The 16,164-nt window shown below is 44.2% G+C and overlaps 1 protein-coding gene across 8 annotated transcripts in view; it reads left to right on the top strand.

Annotated features, from left to right (window-relative positions):
* TRAPPC13 (trafficking protein particle complex 13) overlaps nucleotides 1–16,164 on the top strand; it is a 153,435-nt gene that overhangs the window by 28,379 nt on the left and 108,892 nt on the right. Inside the window, exon 1 of one of the 8 annotated variants that reach the window (XM_029576213.1) lies at nucleotides 5,642–5,705. The exons of the other annotated variants lie outside the window; for them this stretch is intronic. The gene's annotated coding sequence lies outside the window, so the exon portion shown is untranslated. Of the gene's footprint in view, nucleotides 1–5,641; nucleotides 5,706–16,164 lie in introns of those variants that run through there. 8 annotated transcript variants of the gene reach the window in all.

Raw genomic sequence — 16,164 nt, 5'->3', positions numbered from 1 at the left:
ACAGGATTTGGTGGGCGAGATAATGGTGGTGGGGCTGCTTGGCAATAGTGATCATAATATGATCACATTTGAATTAATGACTGGAAGGGGGACAGTAAGTAAATCCACAGCTCTAGTTCTAAACTTTCAAAAGGGCAACTTTGATAAAATGAGAAAAATAGTTACAAAAAAGAAAAGGTGCAGCTACAAAGGTAAAAAGTGTGCAACAGGCATGGACATTGTCTAAAAAAAATATATATATACATACCATCCTAGAAGCACAGTCCATATGTATTCCACGCATTAAGAAAGATGGAAGGAAGATCAAACGATTGCCAGAATGGCTAAAAAGTGAGGTGAAAGAGGCTATTTTAGTCAAAAGATCTTCATTCAAAAATTGGAAAAAAGATCCATCAGAAGAAAATAGGATAAAGCATAAGTATTGGCAAGTTAAATGTAAAACATTGATAAGACAGGCTAAAGGAGAATTAAAAAATATATTCGAAGCAGAAAGGCTGCGAGGGAGTTGGATGGACCATTAGATGATCGAGGGGTTAAAGGGGCACTTAGGGAAGATAAGGCCATCACAGAAAGATTAAATGATTTCTTTGCTTCGGTGTTTACTGAAGAGGATGTTGGAGAAATACCCATTCCGGAGACAGTTTTCAAGGGTGATGATTCAGATGAACAGAACCAAATTACGGTGAACCTGGAAGATATAGTAGGCCAGATTGACAAACTGAAGAATAGTAAATCACCTGGACTAGATGGTATACACCCCAGGGTTCTGAAAGAATTAAAAAATTAATTTTTAGCCCTATTTCAATTAATTTGAGACCTATTATTAAAATCATCCATTGTACCTGAAGAAAGGAAGATGGCCAGTGTAACCCTCAATATTTAAAAAGGGCTCCAGGAGTGATCCAGGAAACTGGAGGCTGGTGAGCCTGACTTCAGTGCAGGGAAAAATCATGGAAACCGTTATAAAGAATAAAATCACAAAACATTTACATACACAGGGTTTAATGGGACACAGCCAGCATGGATTTACCCAAAGGAAGTCTTGCCTCACAAATTTCCTACATTTTTTTGAAGGACAAAGGTGAAACGATAGATGTGGAGTATTTGGATTTTTAGAAGGTGTTTGACAAAGTCCCACATGAGAGGTTTCTAAGAAAACTAAAAAGTCATGGGATAGGAAATGATGTCCTTTTGTGAATTACAAGCTGTTTAAAAGTCAGGAAACAGAGAGTAGGATTAAATGGTCTGTTTTCACAGTGGGGAAAAAGTAAACAGTGGAGTGGCTCAGGGATCTGTACTTGGACCGTTGCTTTTTAATATATTTATAAATGATCTGGAAAGGGGTATGACGAATGAGGTGATCAAATTTGAGGATGACACAAAATTATGCAGAGTAGTTAAATATCAAGTGGATTGTGATGAACTGCAGGAGGATCTTGCAAGACTGGAAGATTGGGCTTCCAATTAGCAGATGAAATTTAACATAGACAAGTGCAAAGTGATGCATATAGGAAAAAATAACTCTTGCTGTAGTTACACAGTGTTAGGTTCTGTCTTAGGAGTTACCACCCAGGAAAGAGATCTATGTGAAATAGTGGATAATACATTGAAATCGTCGGCTCAGTGTGTTGTGGCGATCTAAAAAGCAAACAGAATGTTAGGAATTAAGAAGAGAATGGCAAATAAAATGATGGATGTCATAATGTCTCTGTATCTCTCTATATGGTGAGACCATATCTTGAATAGTGTGTGACATTCTGGTTGCTGCATCTCAAAATTGATATAGTTGCACTGGAAAAAGTGCAGAGAAGGGCAACCAAATTAAGGGGCATGGACCAGCTGCCCTATGAGGAAAGGCTAAGGAAGTTTGCAGGGAGTAGCAAAATCGCTAGCACCGGCCCTGCTAACAACTTCCATGCTGCCCACACCCCATTCAGGGCCGATACGAGATGCTCAGCCAACTAGGCAAGCCATCGTGCTAAGTGTCCTTCTCCTGCCCCCCCACCATCTTTCTGTCGTGGGCCTTCCTGATTGGGGGGGAGAGAGCGGAAGCTATGCACATGCATAGCTACGCACACACACGAGACGGGCCTCTCCGGCTGTCGGCGGCTTGCATCTCTCTCCTTCAGCTGCCTGCAGCCTCTCCTGAGGCCGCTGGCTTGCCACCTCTCCCGTGTGTACCGCCCTGTCCAAATGCACGGTATGTGAATCCAGTCGTACCAGGCCTGGAAGTTAGGGCTGTTCAGTTTGGAGAAGACGACTCAGGGGGGATATGATAGAAGTCTACAAAATCATGAAAGGATTTGAACAGGTTAATGTAAATCAGTTATTTACTCTCTCAGATAACAGAAGGAGTAGGGGGCATTCCAGGAAGTTAGTAAGTAGCTTATTTAAAACAAATTGAAGAAAATTCTTTTTCACTCCTCGTACAATTAAGCTTTGGAATTCATTGCCAGAGGATATGGTTACAGCAGTTAGGGTAACTGGGTTTAAAAAAGATTTGGATAAGTTCCTAGAGGAAAAATACATAAACTGCTATTAATTAATTAATAAGCAAATGTAACTTGAGATTTATTTAATATTTGGATACTTGCCAGTTACTTGTGACTTGGATTAGTCACTTTTGGAAACCAGATACTGTGCTTGATGGACCCTTGGTCTGACCCAGTATGGCATATCTTATGTTCTTATAGTCAGTTTCTACCCTGTTATACAGTTGTTAGAATGCTTTTGTAGCAAGAATAGGCTACCCCAGTTCTCAAGTGCTACATGGCTATTTGATTTTCAAGATATCCACACTCAATATGCATGAGATGTATTTGTATATTCGACATCTCATACATATTCATTATGGATAACCTGAAAACTCAACCAACTTGCAACACTCAAACGGGGGTTGCCTACTCCTGCTTTATAGAGTAGAACAAATACTGGGGCCAATGCAATAAATTTGCGTAGAACACGGGCGCTGAATAGTCGGCGCCCATTTTCTTAATGCGCCCCCAAGGGGGGGCGCCATGCAATATTTAAATTAGGGAGTCGTGTTAGCAAGGAGGCGCTAGGGTCACTTGTGCGCCCCTAGCGCCTCCTTGCTAACAAGAACCCGATCGGTTTTCCTAACTCGGCCATCTGCCGGTTAGGAAAACTGATGCCGGGAGTTCAGAAACGGACGCTTGTTAGTTGAGCGTCCGTTTCCTGCACCAGACGGTCAAGTGTTTTGTTTGTTTTTTAGACTTGTTTCTTTAAGGTTTTCCTCCTACTTAATATCACAACGATATTAAGTAGGAGGAAGTACAGAAAAGCTAAATGTACATTCAAGACACACTTTTTTTTTTTTTTTTGCATCGAAGTGAATGCCTAATAGCCTCATTCACATGCATTTGCAAGCAATGAGCGCTATTAGATTCACTCCGTATGGGACGCGCGTTGAATAGGCGCTAATCCCCTTATTGCATTAGGGGATTGATTAGCGCCTATTCAACCCGCATCCGACTGTGGGGTTATACAGTGCGCTCGGCTGAGCGCACTGTATTGCATCGGCCCCAATATATGTAAACTGTGGTAGTTTTTAGCTTTGGAAAAAAGTTTATAGCATTTTTTAAATGTATTTAAAATATACAACTCCCAACCGCAACAAAATTAAAATATATTGTAATAAATTCACAGCAAGCAGGGCCTATTAATCTCATGAATTATTAAAGACACTACTGTATCATAAGCCCCTTTTCCTGCCTTTCACCCCCTGCTCCCCAAAATCTTTACACTTATTTGGTCCATATTTCTGAAATCAAAAAGTTCAATGAGTGTGTCAATTAAGACTGAATGCAAAAAAAGTGGTGTGGATTTGGGGCATGGTAATCTAAGAGAACAATACATGATAGGGACTGGAATACACCCGACAGGGCGATTATATTACATCTCAAGATTGGAAAAGTGTGTGACGAGCCAGTGGGCTAGAGCTGGAGGGAGAGGTAATGCCGGTAGAAAAAAAGGAGATGATAATACCTCAGTACCATCATTGTCTCCAATTCTGGAGGCTACATGCTGAAAAGAGAGAGACTGAACAGAGCAGTGGTTCTCAACCTAGTCCTTGGTTGCACCTAGCCAGTCATGTTTTTAGCATATCCACAACGAATTATACATGAGATAGATGTGCATGCACTGTGTCCATTGTGTGCAGATCTCTCTCATGCATATTCATTGTGGATATCCTGAAAACCTGAATGCCTGGGTGTGTCCCAATGACTGCATTGAGAATCCCTGGAGTAGAGAGAGCCTAGAGAAGGCTACCGAAAGGTTTTGAAGTCAGTACCATAAGCCCTAGAACATGAGACTTCAGGATCTATTTAGGAGGATATGATAACATTCAAATTCCTGAAAAAAATAAAAATTGACAAGCATTGGAAAGAAAATTCTAAAAGAAGGGGTCATGATGACATTCAAAGGGCTGGATGAAATAAAGAACATGGTAAAACTGTGCTGAAATTTAGTGCACATTAAAACTTGCGCAGTTAAAAAAAAAAAAAAAACAAACAAACAAAAACAAAAACAAACCTCTCACTGCAAATAGTATTTTGTCATATAACACCTCAGCACTACACCCCAAAACCCATTCAGGGTTAACCCTGTGGCCACCCAGAGGATTCTGCCCGGCACGCCTCAGGCCCACCTGCACATGTGTATGTGGCCCTATGTTGAGTTCCCACTTGCATCTGGGCAGATACCCCCGCTGCAAAATATTCCTTAGTGGTTTCTAGGTTCACTGAGACCCCACACTCCCTAGGGATCACACTGTTCCAAGAAATGCTTCCATAGACACTTTCCAGAAAAAATACTGGGATCATAAATCTATCTCAGGACAGGCAGAGCTAACAAACTAGGAACAGTAAACGGGGAAAAAGATCCAATCTGCAACCAGTAACAGGTAAAATAAGGATTAAAACAGCAAAACTTAGCTAAACACGTTTTCACTGTACTTGGTGCTTGGGGAGCTTCAGGGAATGTGCTGTCCACTGGAGTTGAAGCAGGGTCTCAGCACAGAGATTTCTTTCTCTACTCCCAGCAGAGACAAGGTAATTCTAGCATCTTCAGGGCTATTTCTCTGTTTGAAGGCCCAATCAGGGCACAAAGTACTAACATTAACTTTCTGACCAATGGCCTTCTGCTTAGTAATAATTTTCTGACCAATGGCACTGCAGGATGTTAGTCTCACAGCTTCCTCAAGGATACTGGGATATTATATGTATGCTGTTCAAGTCTCATTCTTCATCAAGCAGCATCTCAAGTCTCTGTACTATAGTGCAGAGGTAAAATACCATCTGCAGGCAAACTCAGAGAAAATTCTCTCTCTCGGTGGGAAAAACACATTTCCTAAAGCAAAACTAGAAATCACAATGCACACAAAACCCCTGTTTTGCCACATACGCTAATGCATCAGGAAATAAAAAAAGTGTGCAAACCTGAGTTAAAATGTGCACTCAGCCTTTTGTATAAGGAAAAAAAAAGTCTTTTTGACTCATGATTTATGCTTTGTGCACACACAGAATGTTTTCTACACTTAAAATATGATTTATGCACACACATGCTTTCAGCGCAGAAAACATTTTTTGTTTTGTATAAATCATATGTTTCTTGCAGAAAACAAGTTTTGTGGGCACAAATCCTGACTGCAGGTCTCAGCACCAGAACTCCAGCTTCTGCCCATGGTATGTTTTTTCCTCCTCTGACTAGGCAGCTTGTTTTCTTAGTGCTGGAAACTTTGCATTAAACTGGTTCACCTCTCTGCATTGGGGGGTAAAGCTAATGTTGTCATTAATATGGGATTTGCAAGAGAAGGTGTTAACCTGGGTGCTTTTTTTTTTTTTGCCTGTAAAGCTCCTTGCTGCATGGAAGTTTGTGCACAAAAAAAAATCTGCACACAACTGCAGGTTAAACTGTATGTTTTGCTGCGTGCACTTTATTACATCGGGCTCCAAAGGTGGTAAACTTTGGAGCAGCACAAAGAAATATTTCCTCGCAGAAAAGAAGATGGATGGATGGATGAATGGAATAGCCTAGCCTTTTGGTGTAAGAGAAAACAACCAGTAGCACAATTCAAGAAAGTATGGAGTAAGCATAGGGGATCCTTGGTTAGAGGAAATGAAGATAATGCCATAGGCCAAGTAAGTTCTCGGTAACAGAATAAAAAAGGACAATGGGTAGACTAGATGAACCTGTTTATCTGCCATCATATTCTGTTTCTGTGCCTGCCCACCCAGTCAAAGACATGAACAGCAGGCTCAAAAAATACAAAGTGAACTCTGTCCTAGCAGCTTTGTTTAAAAAAAAAAAAAGGAAGCCCACCTGAAACCCAAGCGTAATTTAATGAGTTGTATACTATGTTCACTTCACAATAGCAGTCTGTGTCTTTTGCTTGAGCTAGAGATGTGAAGGCCTAGACAAAGAACTGAAAAAATTTGGAGGGAAACTTTTTTTTTTCTTCCAATTTTTTTTCCAGAGGCTAGAAGTGGAAAAATGTGTTAACTATTTTCATTTTTTAAAACTTATTTCAATTCTTGGAATTGTATATGGAACACTTTTTAAGATGTTTTAAAATATTACTATCTGCCCATTACGCTCTCTCAAAGTGCTTGCTAATATTTATGTAACATGGTGTGAGGAACGCTGAAGAGCTCCTCCACCGCGATTTTCCTTGTTACCTTTTCTGATGCTGCATACAAAGCGAAAGGCCAAGTTGCGGGATGCTAGTGTAAGCACCCCATCCCTAGAAAATCTATGGCCGCGGATTGAGGGGTTTTTCTCTCCCACCCTGAGAATGGCTCTGGAAGTGATTTGCTTTAGGGAATGACGCTGAGCAAACGCCATCCCTTTTGATCAAGGAAACATCACTGACCCCCGGAGCGCCTACCATGCCTTCTCCCCCTAAATGTGAGTTTCCTGAACAACTGCTTATGGGAGGAGCTGTGCCAAACTGATCTGAAATTGAGGCAAGCAGTGGCTAACCCCGAGCGGGTTTTGAACCCTGAGGAGCCTTAATCCGTTCTTGGCTTCAGGGGGATTGAGCCTCAATGGAAAAGCTTTGGAAGGGGCTATCTACTTAACTTTACGTAAAACATCTACCCCGCTGGATCATCTTGAGGGTGGAATAAGGAGCAGAGGTGGTGCAGACTTGACTGCTATATTTCCAAATTTGGGTTTAGTTAAACCCCCAGAAATAACGCTAGAAATTTTGTGGCAAGCTGTTATGTCCTTAGAATCTTCTATTTCTAATCCCACGAAGATCTTTATGGATACATACTCTAAGGTTTTGGCTAATGTTAATTCTCTCTCTGTTTGGGACAAAATTTGAAATGGTAGACTCAGAGTTTACTGCATTGGAGCAAATTCAACAAACTTTGGTTCAATCTGATCTGATTACATCAAAGAGGCTGGAAAATATTGAAAACACTGAGGAGCTGCAATTTGCGAGTTTTGAATTTCCCAGTTATAAAATCTGTCTACTACTGATTTATTAAAAAGTTAACTTTCTCATGTTTTGAAAATTCCTGAAACAATGATGCCAGTGATTACCAAGTCATATTTTCTTCCTAAGTCTGATAGAACAATATTAACAGATTCCCCTGAAGAAGCCTCAGTGAATTTAACTTAATTTCTGGAACAATTGCATGAGATGGTAGTTTCTAGAAGAGGAACTTTATTGGTGTCATTCACTTTTCTTGCTGATCGAAACACTGGTCTTAGATTCTTTTTCCGCAATCAAGAATCCGTGTTTCATTTTCAGAAGATACTGAACTCCGGAGAAAAAAAATTTCTATTAATGCGTGATGAGGTTCTTTCAAGGGGGGCTTATTTTTTATTGCAGTATCCTTGTCAATGTTGTGTTAAATTTGGGAATGCTAATTATCTCCTTTTTGAGCCTTCACAACTTCATATATTTCTACATATGCACACCTATTAAGACTCTGATGTTAGGCAATAGTCGATTATTGGGGTGTTTCTTTTACATATTTTGTTGTTGTTTGCTCTTTATAACCCTCCCCCCCCCTATTTCCTTAGAATCAGGCACAGATTACAATTTTATCTTTTTTCTGTTAGCATTTTCTAGCGCATTATGTATATTTAAATGTAACTATTTGTTCCTAGACATCATATATGATGTATTCCTTGGTTGTCTTATTGTAAATGCAATCAAAAAGAAAATAAAAACCAAAAAAACTATGTAACATGAAGATGTGAGACGGTGAAAAATTATTAGATAATTACAGTTCCAATCCTGAGCAAAGTATTGTGGTTGCCATGGTAGTGTTGCAGGCAAGACCTTTTTATAGGACTAAATTAATACATCTGTGCTAGCTTTTGAGATATGAGCTCTTTCATTAGGTCAAAGAAGAAACAGTGCAGTTACACTGAGGTTAAATAAGAGTTGGCTTGGCATGATGAGATTGTCTGCAATTCGATTACAGCTCAGTAAAGGCCTAGGAGGAGGGGGAACAGGTGATTGAGGCTTTAAAACTTTACAGTTCAAAGGGCCTATATCTGATAGTGGGTGAGAAAACTAATGTCTTTATTAAGGCAACCAAAATGGTGTGAGGTCTGCATCAAAAGCGATATGAAATGAGACTGAAGGACCTGAATATGTATATTCTGGCAGAGAAGAAGTGCAGGGGAGATACAATACAGATCTTCAAATGCCTGAAAGGTATTAATGATGCACAATCAAGCCTTTTCCACTAGAAAGGAAACTGCAGAACTAGGGGTCATGATATGAAACTCTGGGAGGAGGTGGTGACTCAGAACCAACATCGGGCAAATATGTATTCACAGAGAAGGTGGATGCTGTTCCATGCAGGTAACCCCCACACAGAAATGTTATACCTAAAGTTAACATGTTACTCCATTTTTTCATTTGCATCCTCTATCTTGTAGGGATTTGCAATGTTTATCCCATGCCCTTTTGAATTCCATCACCATCTCTTCCGGGAAGGCATTCCATGCATCCACCTTCTCTGTGAATACATATTTGCCCGATGTTGGTTCTGAGTCACCACCTCCTCCCAGAGTTTCATATCATGACCCCTAGTTCTGCAGTAAGTAGAGAGTACGTTGTACAAATCAACTCCTCTCTTACCTTTAATCAATTGAAATGACAGAAAATCTTCACTGATGTGTACTTTGCTGTTCGTACCTCCTATTGTATATGTAATCCTCCCAACCTACCCCCCCCCCCCCCCCAAGCCCACTCATAGTTAAGTGGCCCCTCTTACAGTGGTATAAAAAGTAGAGTGATTATTGTTCTCTACAGAGGCTCTCACTCTCTTTCGCTTTCTCTCTACAATAAAAACGTTTTCCCGGTAATGCATAGCTACCACGGGCACAAAAAAGTGTAGTTATTTCTTGCAATAAAACCCGCGTTGCTGTATAGCATTTATGTTAGGAGCTGCTCATTACCATTAACCCCGCCCAAACTCCTCCCACTTAAATAGCAAATGTGACATTTACATACTAACGCACATTGCAGTATTTAACGCTTGCGTTGCGGCATTATCATGTGCATTATGACCGTAACACTAGTGTTAAGGCCCTAACACGAAATGATAAATGACCCTGTTAGTTTTATAAACAAAATAAAAATAAATGTTTACTAAGCTGTGCATAGTTCAATTTGTAACTTGGAAACACTAAGTTTAAATATTATACAGATATATGCATTGTATATATTTTCATTTTTCCCAAAATGTTTGTTCCCCCATACCCCCCCCAAAAAAAAAAAAAGTTTTATTTTTTTTTTCTGATCTGGAAATTTTGCATCTCTACTTATGCCACATTTGCCAGATTGGAAGGACATACAATAGAAAGCCAAAGATGATCAATTGCCAGAACAGCATTTTTGCTTAAGCAACATCCAGGTCATGGCTAGGCACATGATGAATGTGCAAAATAGCCACCTTCTACATTCCAACGGCCAAGCGCACCGTTTAGTGCCCATTTGGCCGGGCGTTTTAGATGTGCTATTATTACCCCTTATGCTGTAAGGGGTCATAGCGTGTGGAAATGCACATGCAAATGCATGTTGATGAGCCTATTAGTAAGCCCCCGAAATACAGAAAGTAAAATGTGTGGCCAAGCCGCACACTTTACTCTCAGAAATTAAAGCCCAAAGGCAGGCGTTAATTTCAGACGGCACCGGGTAAGTGTACAGAAAAGCAGAAAAAAACTGCTTTTCTGTACACCCTCCGACATAATATAATAGCGATATTAAGTCTGAGGCACCAAAAAAAAAAAAAAAACTTCTTTAAAAAAAAAATCTGCCGGCCCGCAGGTTGGAAAACAGACGTTCAATTTTGCCGGCATCCGTTTTCCGAACCAGTGGCTGTCCGGGGGGTTCGACAACCGACACCGGTAAAATTAAGCATGGGTTGTCGGACCCGCTGACAGTCGCCGCTTCCGCTAATAAGAAGGCGCTAGGGACGCGCTAGTGTCCCTAGCACCTCCTTATTAGCGCGGGCCCTAATTTGAATACAAAATCGTACACTCAGGAGAGGTGCCTGGGCGCGCGTCAGGAGAGTTGGTGCTCGCCCCGCAGGTTTTTCTGAATCGGCCTGCTTGTTCAGTAAACTGAAGCAGCATTTCTTCTTCTATGTGCCTGCCTTTAGAAACAATAATCCTGGCAGGATTTCATTGCTTACCTCCTCCTGCTTGTTCCCTGACTCGCTGCAGGTTTTATTTTTGGTTAACAGAAGGCATTACTTTGCTGTTCAGTTTTACAATGAATTAATTTACAGGAATGCTATTCCTGAAGAGAATTAAGGAATGAATCCAGATAGAACCTCCATGAGGGTTTCAGCCCCTGCAGCATTCTGCACTGCCACAGCCGATTTCCTAGCTTGGAAGTTCCAAATTAAAATGTGAGAGTACAGTGACTCGAGCGCAGAGTTGAAGGAGCTCCCATGACAGAGCTAGTAGTACGCTGTATTAAGCCTGGTCTTCATTTGTCACTTGATTACTGAACTCTTATCAATCAGTGGACTTGAACTGATGGATTTTACATTATTGCACATGTAGAGTTCTTGGATGTCATTTTGGTCCTCCCTTTTTATCTCACTGTTTTTTTATTTCACTATTTGGGTCTTCTTTTGCTGAAATACATTTATCTAACTGTCCGTTGATTCTGACCCATTGCTGGCCATTCTTAGACAACTGTTTTCAGATTCTTACTTTGTACAAATCGTGGGTTATCACATACATAAACTGCATCATAAAATATTAGTAGTTTTGTAATTAGTAATTATGTAAGAATGTTTTTCTGACCTGCTGCAGGCACCCCACCAATGTTGGCTGATGTCCTTATACAGGAGTTCTGACTATGCGATGGTTTTATATCAGGGCTTTCCAAACTTGCATTCATGGCCACTGTGGTCGCTTGGAGCAGCCTCAGGTTGAGAAACGGCCAGGAGTACAAAAAGACAGCCAACTCTGGCTGGTTCCACACAAATAAACTCTTTATAAGAAAAACTGAAATGCAGTGTAGAGGCCGCTTACCATAGCAATCTCACAACAATTAAGTGTATAAGGTTCTTGTATAGGCTGGCTTCCTGCCTTCTTATCCAAGGCTGGCCCAGAATCCCTTGCTGGGTTGGCTGTTAGGGAGGATTGTTCAAAATAGCTGTGGCTGTGTTCTGAAGGAGTTTCTTATACACTCTCTCATAAACCCACAGCCAATTAGATTTTCAGGATATCCACTAGGAGTATGCATGAGATAAATTTGCATATGGTGATCTCCAATAAGTGCTCATTTTTCTTATGCATATCCATGGTGGATATCCTGAAAACCTGACAGGCTGTGGAGCCACCAGGAGATCCAGGTATGGAGAGCCCTGTTCTAAAAGGAGTTCAGGGAACAGATGCTCAATGTAAGATGCATTTTGATGGCAGTAAACATATAGCATGCTTTTTTTTTTTTTTTAACAGAAATATTTTTGTGTGAAGTCTGCTTATGCTGTTCAGTTTCTAAGACATTTTTTGTGGCACATGTAGGGGAGTTAAGATGGCCACAAGAGAGCTTCTGCCCATTTGAGCTCTTACCTGAACTGATCCCTGTCTCATCTTGCCAAGTTCTTCTCTTACCTGCTAAGGTGAAAAGGAAGGGGAAATGAAGGTTTTCTTCTCTGAATCTGCCAGTTCCCTGTACGTACCAGGATCAGTCCAGACTGCTGGCTTATGCCTCCCCTCCAGCAGATGGAGTCAGAGAGAAAACTGAAAGCACCCCCTAGATATACTGGTGTGCCACCTGCCAGCCCTCAGTATTTCCTCTGACTCCAGCAGATCGGGAGACATAACCTGCGGTCCTGTTCTGACTAAATTTCCTATCAGGTGTTTTCTTCTATTTTACTAATTAAATTTTCCAAACTGTCTAGATCAATGCAGGGGGAGACTTTGTTCTCTCTAGTTTAGAAAAAAAAAAAAAAAAAAAAAAAGAAAATACTTATTTAAGTTACTAAATTGTCAGTAGGTGTTCTATTGGGCTTTCACTAATTATTAAGGCAGGCGTGGAGAGCTTGGCTCTCCCTCTTTACCCGGATTACGTGTCCCTTGGTCTTGGGGGAGAGTTTACCGGTGGGCCGGTCACCCTCCCCCCCCTCCTTAGGAGTGTATTCTACCAGTGCTATACTAGCTGAAGAGGGCTCTTTACAAAAAAAAAAAAAAAAAAACCTTCGCGAACACTTAAGTCCTGTTGGCGACAGGCTGTGCTAAATTCGTAAGCCCTAGCCTGCCGCGCACACCAGGGACTCCGGAGGGGGTGGATTTTAGTTCACCCGGCGATTTTGGCGCGCTTGTAGAGCACTTACCTTTGGCGAGTTTTTTTTTCTCCCTGCTCTCCGAATGCCGCGGTCTTCGGCCTGCACGGCCTGTGGTAGGGCGGGGGCGCGACTCTCCAGGGAGGGCCTCTGCTCCCGTTGTATTCCCGGGGGCGAGGGACCCTCCCAGGGGCCGAGCGCTGCCCGCAGCGGCACTTTAGCTTCTTCTTCGGCAAGGCAGGGGAGACTGGCTGCCGCGTGGTCGTCAGCCCCGCCTCCCTGTGAGAGGGAGCCGGCGGCCATTTTGACCACGCGGCAGCCTGCGGATTTGCAATCAGAGGATGGGGATTCCTCTCCTCTCTCGCCGCCTGCCTTAAGCCCGTGCAGTGGGGCTGACTCCGATGGTCCTCAAGCCACTCCCCCCACGGGTTCCAATAAAAGGAGAGTTCCCTTTTCATCTAAATTTGTTCTTTTAATGCACCAGGCATTTTTAGAGGCAGAGGCAGGCTGGGATCCGGATGAACCCCCTCCCGCGAAGGTTTCTAGGGTGTCCCCTATCACAGACAAAGCTGGGGTTCCTGGAAAAGCGGGGACTTCTGTAGGAGCCGGAAATGTACCTGTAGGGGGTACGGGTGCGCCGGGAGCCCTTGATTTCTCCCAGGGCTCTCCGGATGCCGCGGGGGCAGAGCTCTCGGACGCACAGGAGGCTCTAGAAGGGGATGACCCCGAAGTTTTGCGCCTGTTTGGCAAGGATGAGCTTAACTTTCTCATCCAGCATGTGCTGAAGGAATTAGAGATCCCCGTGCCGCAGCAGGACGCAGATACATCTACAGGGGATGTAGCGATGGCGGGTCTGAGGGCCCCCCGCGAACTTTTCCCTTACATCCCAAGGTGGTACAGCTTGTATCTAAGGAATGGGAGGTCCCAGAGGCATCCCTGCATGTTAGCAGGGCAATGAATAAGTTATATCCCCTGCCCTCACATTCTTTGGAGACTTTTAAGGTTCCTGCCGTGGATTCGGCGGTCACCGCGGTGGTTAAACATACTACCATTCCGGTCACGGGGGGAGTAGCCTTAAAAGATCTTCAAGATAGAAAGTTAGAGGTGCTTTTGAAGCGCATTTTCGAAATAGCGGCCCTGGGTGTCCGTGCGGCAGCTTGTAGCAGTATGGTGCAGAGAGCTACTCTCCGCTGGGTTCAGCAATTGCTTACCACACAGGAGCTCCCGCCCGCCGAGGCGGAGCAGGCCAACTGTGTGGAAGCGGCGGTCGCTTACACAGCGGACGCCTTGTATGATCTGTTAAGAACCTCTGCCCGTACTATGTCTTCGGCGGTCGCTGCTCGGAGGTTACTTTGGCTTCGCCGTTGGTCGGCAGATGCCTCCTCCAAGTCACGTCTAGCCGCTTTCCCCTTTAAGGGGAAGTTATTGTTTGGTGAGGAATTGGATCAACTCCTCAAGGACCTGGGGGATAATAAGATATATAAATTGCCGGAGGACAAGCCCCGTCAGTTTCGACCTTTCGGGAATGTGCGATCCCGGTTCCGAGGGCAGCGCAGATTTCGCTACGGTAGGGGTGGCTCCTTTTCCCAGAAACAGCAAGGCCCGAGGTCTCAATCGTGGTCTCCTTCCTTTCGAGGCAGGCGACCGCAGCGATTGGGATCCTCCCAGCAATTGCCCGCCGGGAAACCCTCGCAATGAAGGCGCGCTGACCCATTCCTCCTTCCTCCGAATCGGAGGTCGTTTGTCCCTGTTTTGGGAGGAGTGGGTCAAAATCACGTCAGATTAGTGGGTCCTCGACGTGGTACGTTACGGTTACGAGTTGGACTTTGCTCGGCCCCTCCGGGACTTTTTTATGATATCTCCTTGCGGGCCTCAAGAAAAGCAACTGGTTATCACGCAAACGGTAAACCACCTACGGGCCCTCGGAGCAGTGCTACCCGTTCCCTCGGAAGAGGCGAGAACGGGCCGCTATTCCATTTACTTCCTAGTCCCAAAGAAGGAAGGTACGTTCCGTCCTATTCTGGATTTGAAGCGAGTAAACAAGGCCTTGCGCGTTCCCCGGTTTCGTATGGAAACTCTAAGGTCTGTTATTGCGGCCGTCCACAAGGGAGAATTTTTGGCTTCTTTGGATCTAGCCGAGGCGTATCTCCACATCGGAATCCAGGAACGTCATCAGAGATATCTGAGATTCATGGTGTTGGGAGAACACTACCAGTTTTGCGCCCTTCCATTCGGCCTAGCTACGGCTCCGAGAGTGTTTACCAAGGTTCTTGTGGTAGTCGCGGCTTTCCTGCGACGTCAAGGAATATTGGTGCATCCCTACCTGGACGATTGGCTCATCCGGGCGAAATCGGAGAGCGAGTGCAACCGGGCAGTCCAGTTGGTGATACAGCAACTTCAGTCGCTAGGCTGGGTGGTCAACTTTGCCAAGAGCCAGCTGCTTCCGAGTCAACAGTTGGAATTTTTGGGAGCACGTTTCGATACCTTGGTAGGCAAGGTATTCCTGACTCGGCAGAGAATGGAGCATCTGATGTTTCAGGTACAGAGACTTCTGGATCTCCCGTTGCCCACGGCCTGGGATTATTTGCAAGTCATTGGACATATGGTGTCTATTCTGGAGATGGTGCCGTGGGCTTTTGCTCATATGCGGCCGTTCTCGCTGGGACCAGAAATCCGAGGATTACGGAGTGCAGTTGCTGCTGTTGGAGCCGGCGCGGTCCAGCTTAGCGTGGTGGTTGGTCCCGGACAATCTTTTGCAAGGAGTGGACCTCGAGCCCCCCCCCCCCCCCCCGGATCATAGTGACGACGGATGCCAGTCTGACCGGCTGGGGAGCAGTCTGTCAATCACGAGCGGTGCAAGGGTCGTGGACCCCTCGTCAAGCTTCTTGGTCCATCAATCGTCTGGAAACCAGGGCGGTACGACTAGCCTTGCGTCAGCTTCTGCCAATGGTACGGGGGCGGGCAGTTCGAGTCCTGTCAGACAACGCAACCACGGTAGCATATATAAATCGCCAGGGCGGCACGAAAAGTCAGCAGGTGGCGGTCGAAGCGTCCTTGTTAATGACCTGGGCGGAACGCTACCTGGCTCGCATCGCGGACACTCACATCGCAGGCGTAGACAACGTTCAAGCGGATTATCTCAGTCGTCAGTACTTGGATCCCGGGGAGTGGGAGCTCTCGGACCAGGCAATGAGTCTCATCACCCGGCGATGGGGAGTGCCGTGACTGGACTTGATGGCAACTCGGCTAAACGCCAAGGCAGCGCATTTCTTCAGCCGGAGGCGAGAACACGGATCGGAGGGGGTGGATGCGCTAGCGATTCCATGGCCTTGTCACACCCTACTCTATGTGTTTCCCCCCTGGCCCTTAG

Source organism: Rhinatrema bivittatum, chromosome 1 (assembly GCF_901001135.1).
Source record: "Rhinatrema bivittatum chromosome 1, aRhiBiv1.1, whole genome shotgun sequence".
NCBI classification, from domain to species: domain Eukaryota; kingdom Metazoa; phylum Chordata; class Amphibia; order Gymnophiona; family Rhinatrematidae; genus Rhinatrema; species Rhinatrema bivittatum.
This window is presented reverse-complemented; position numbering and strand designations above follow the sequence as displayed.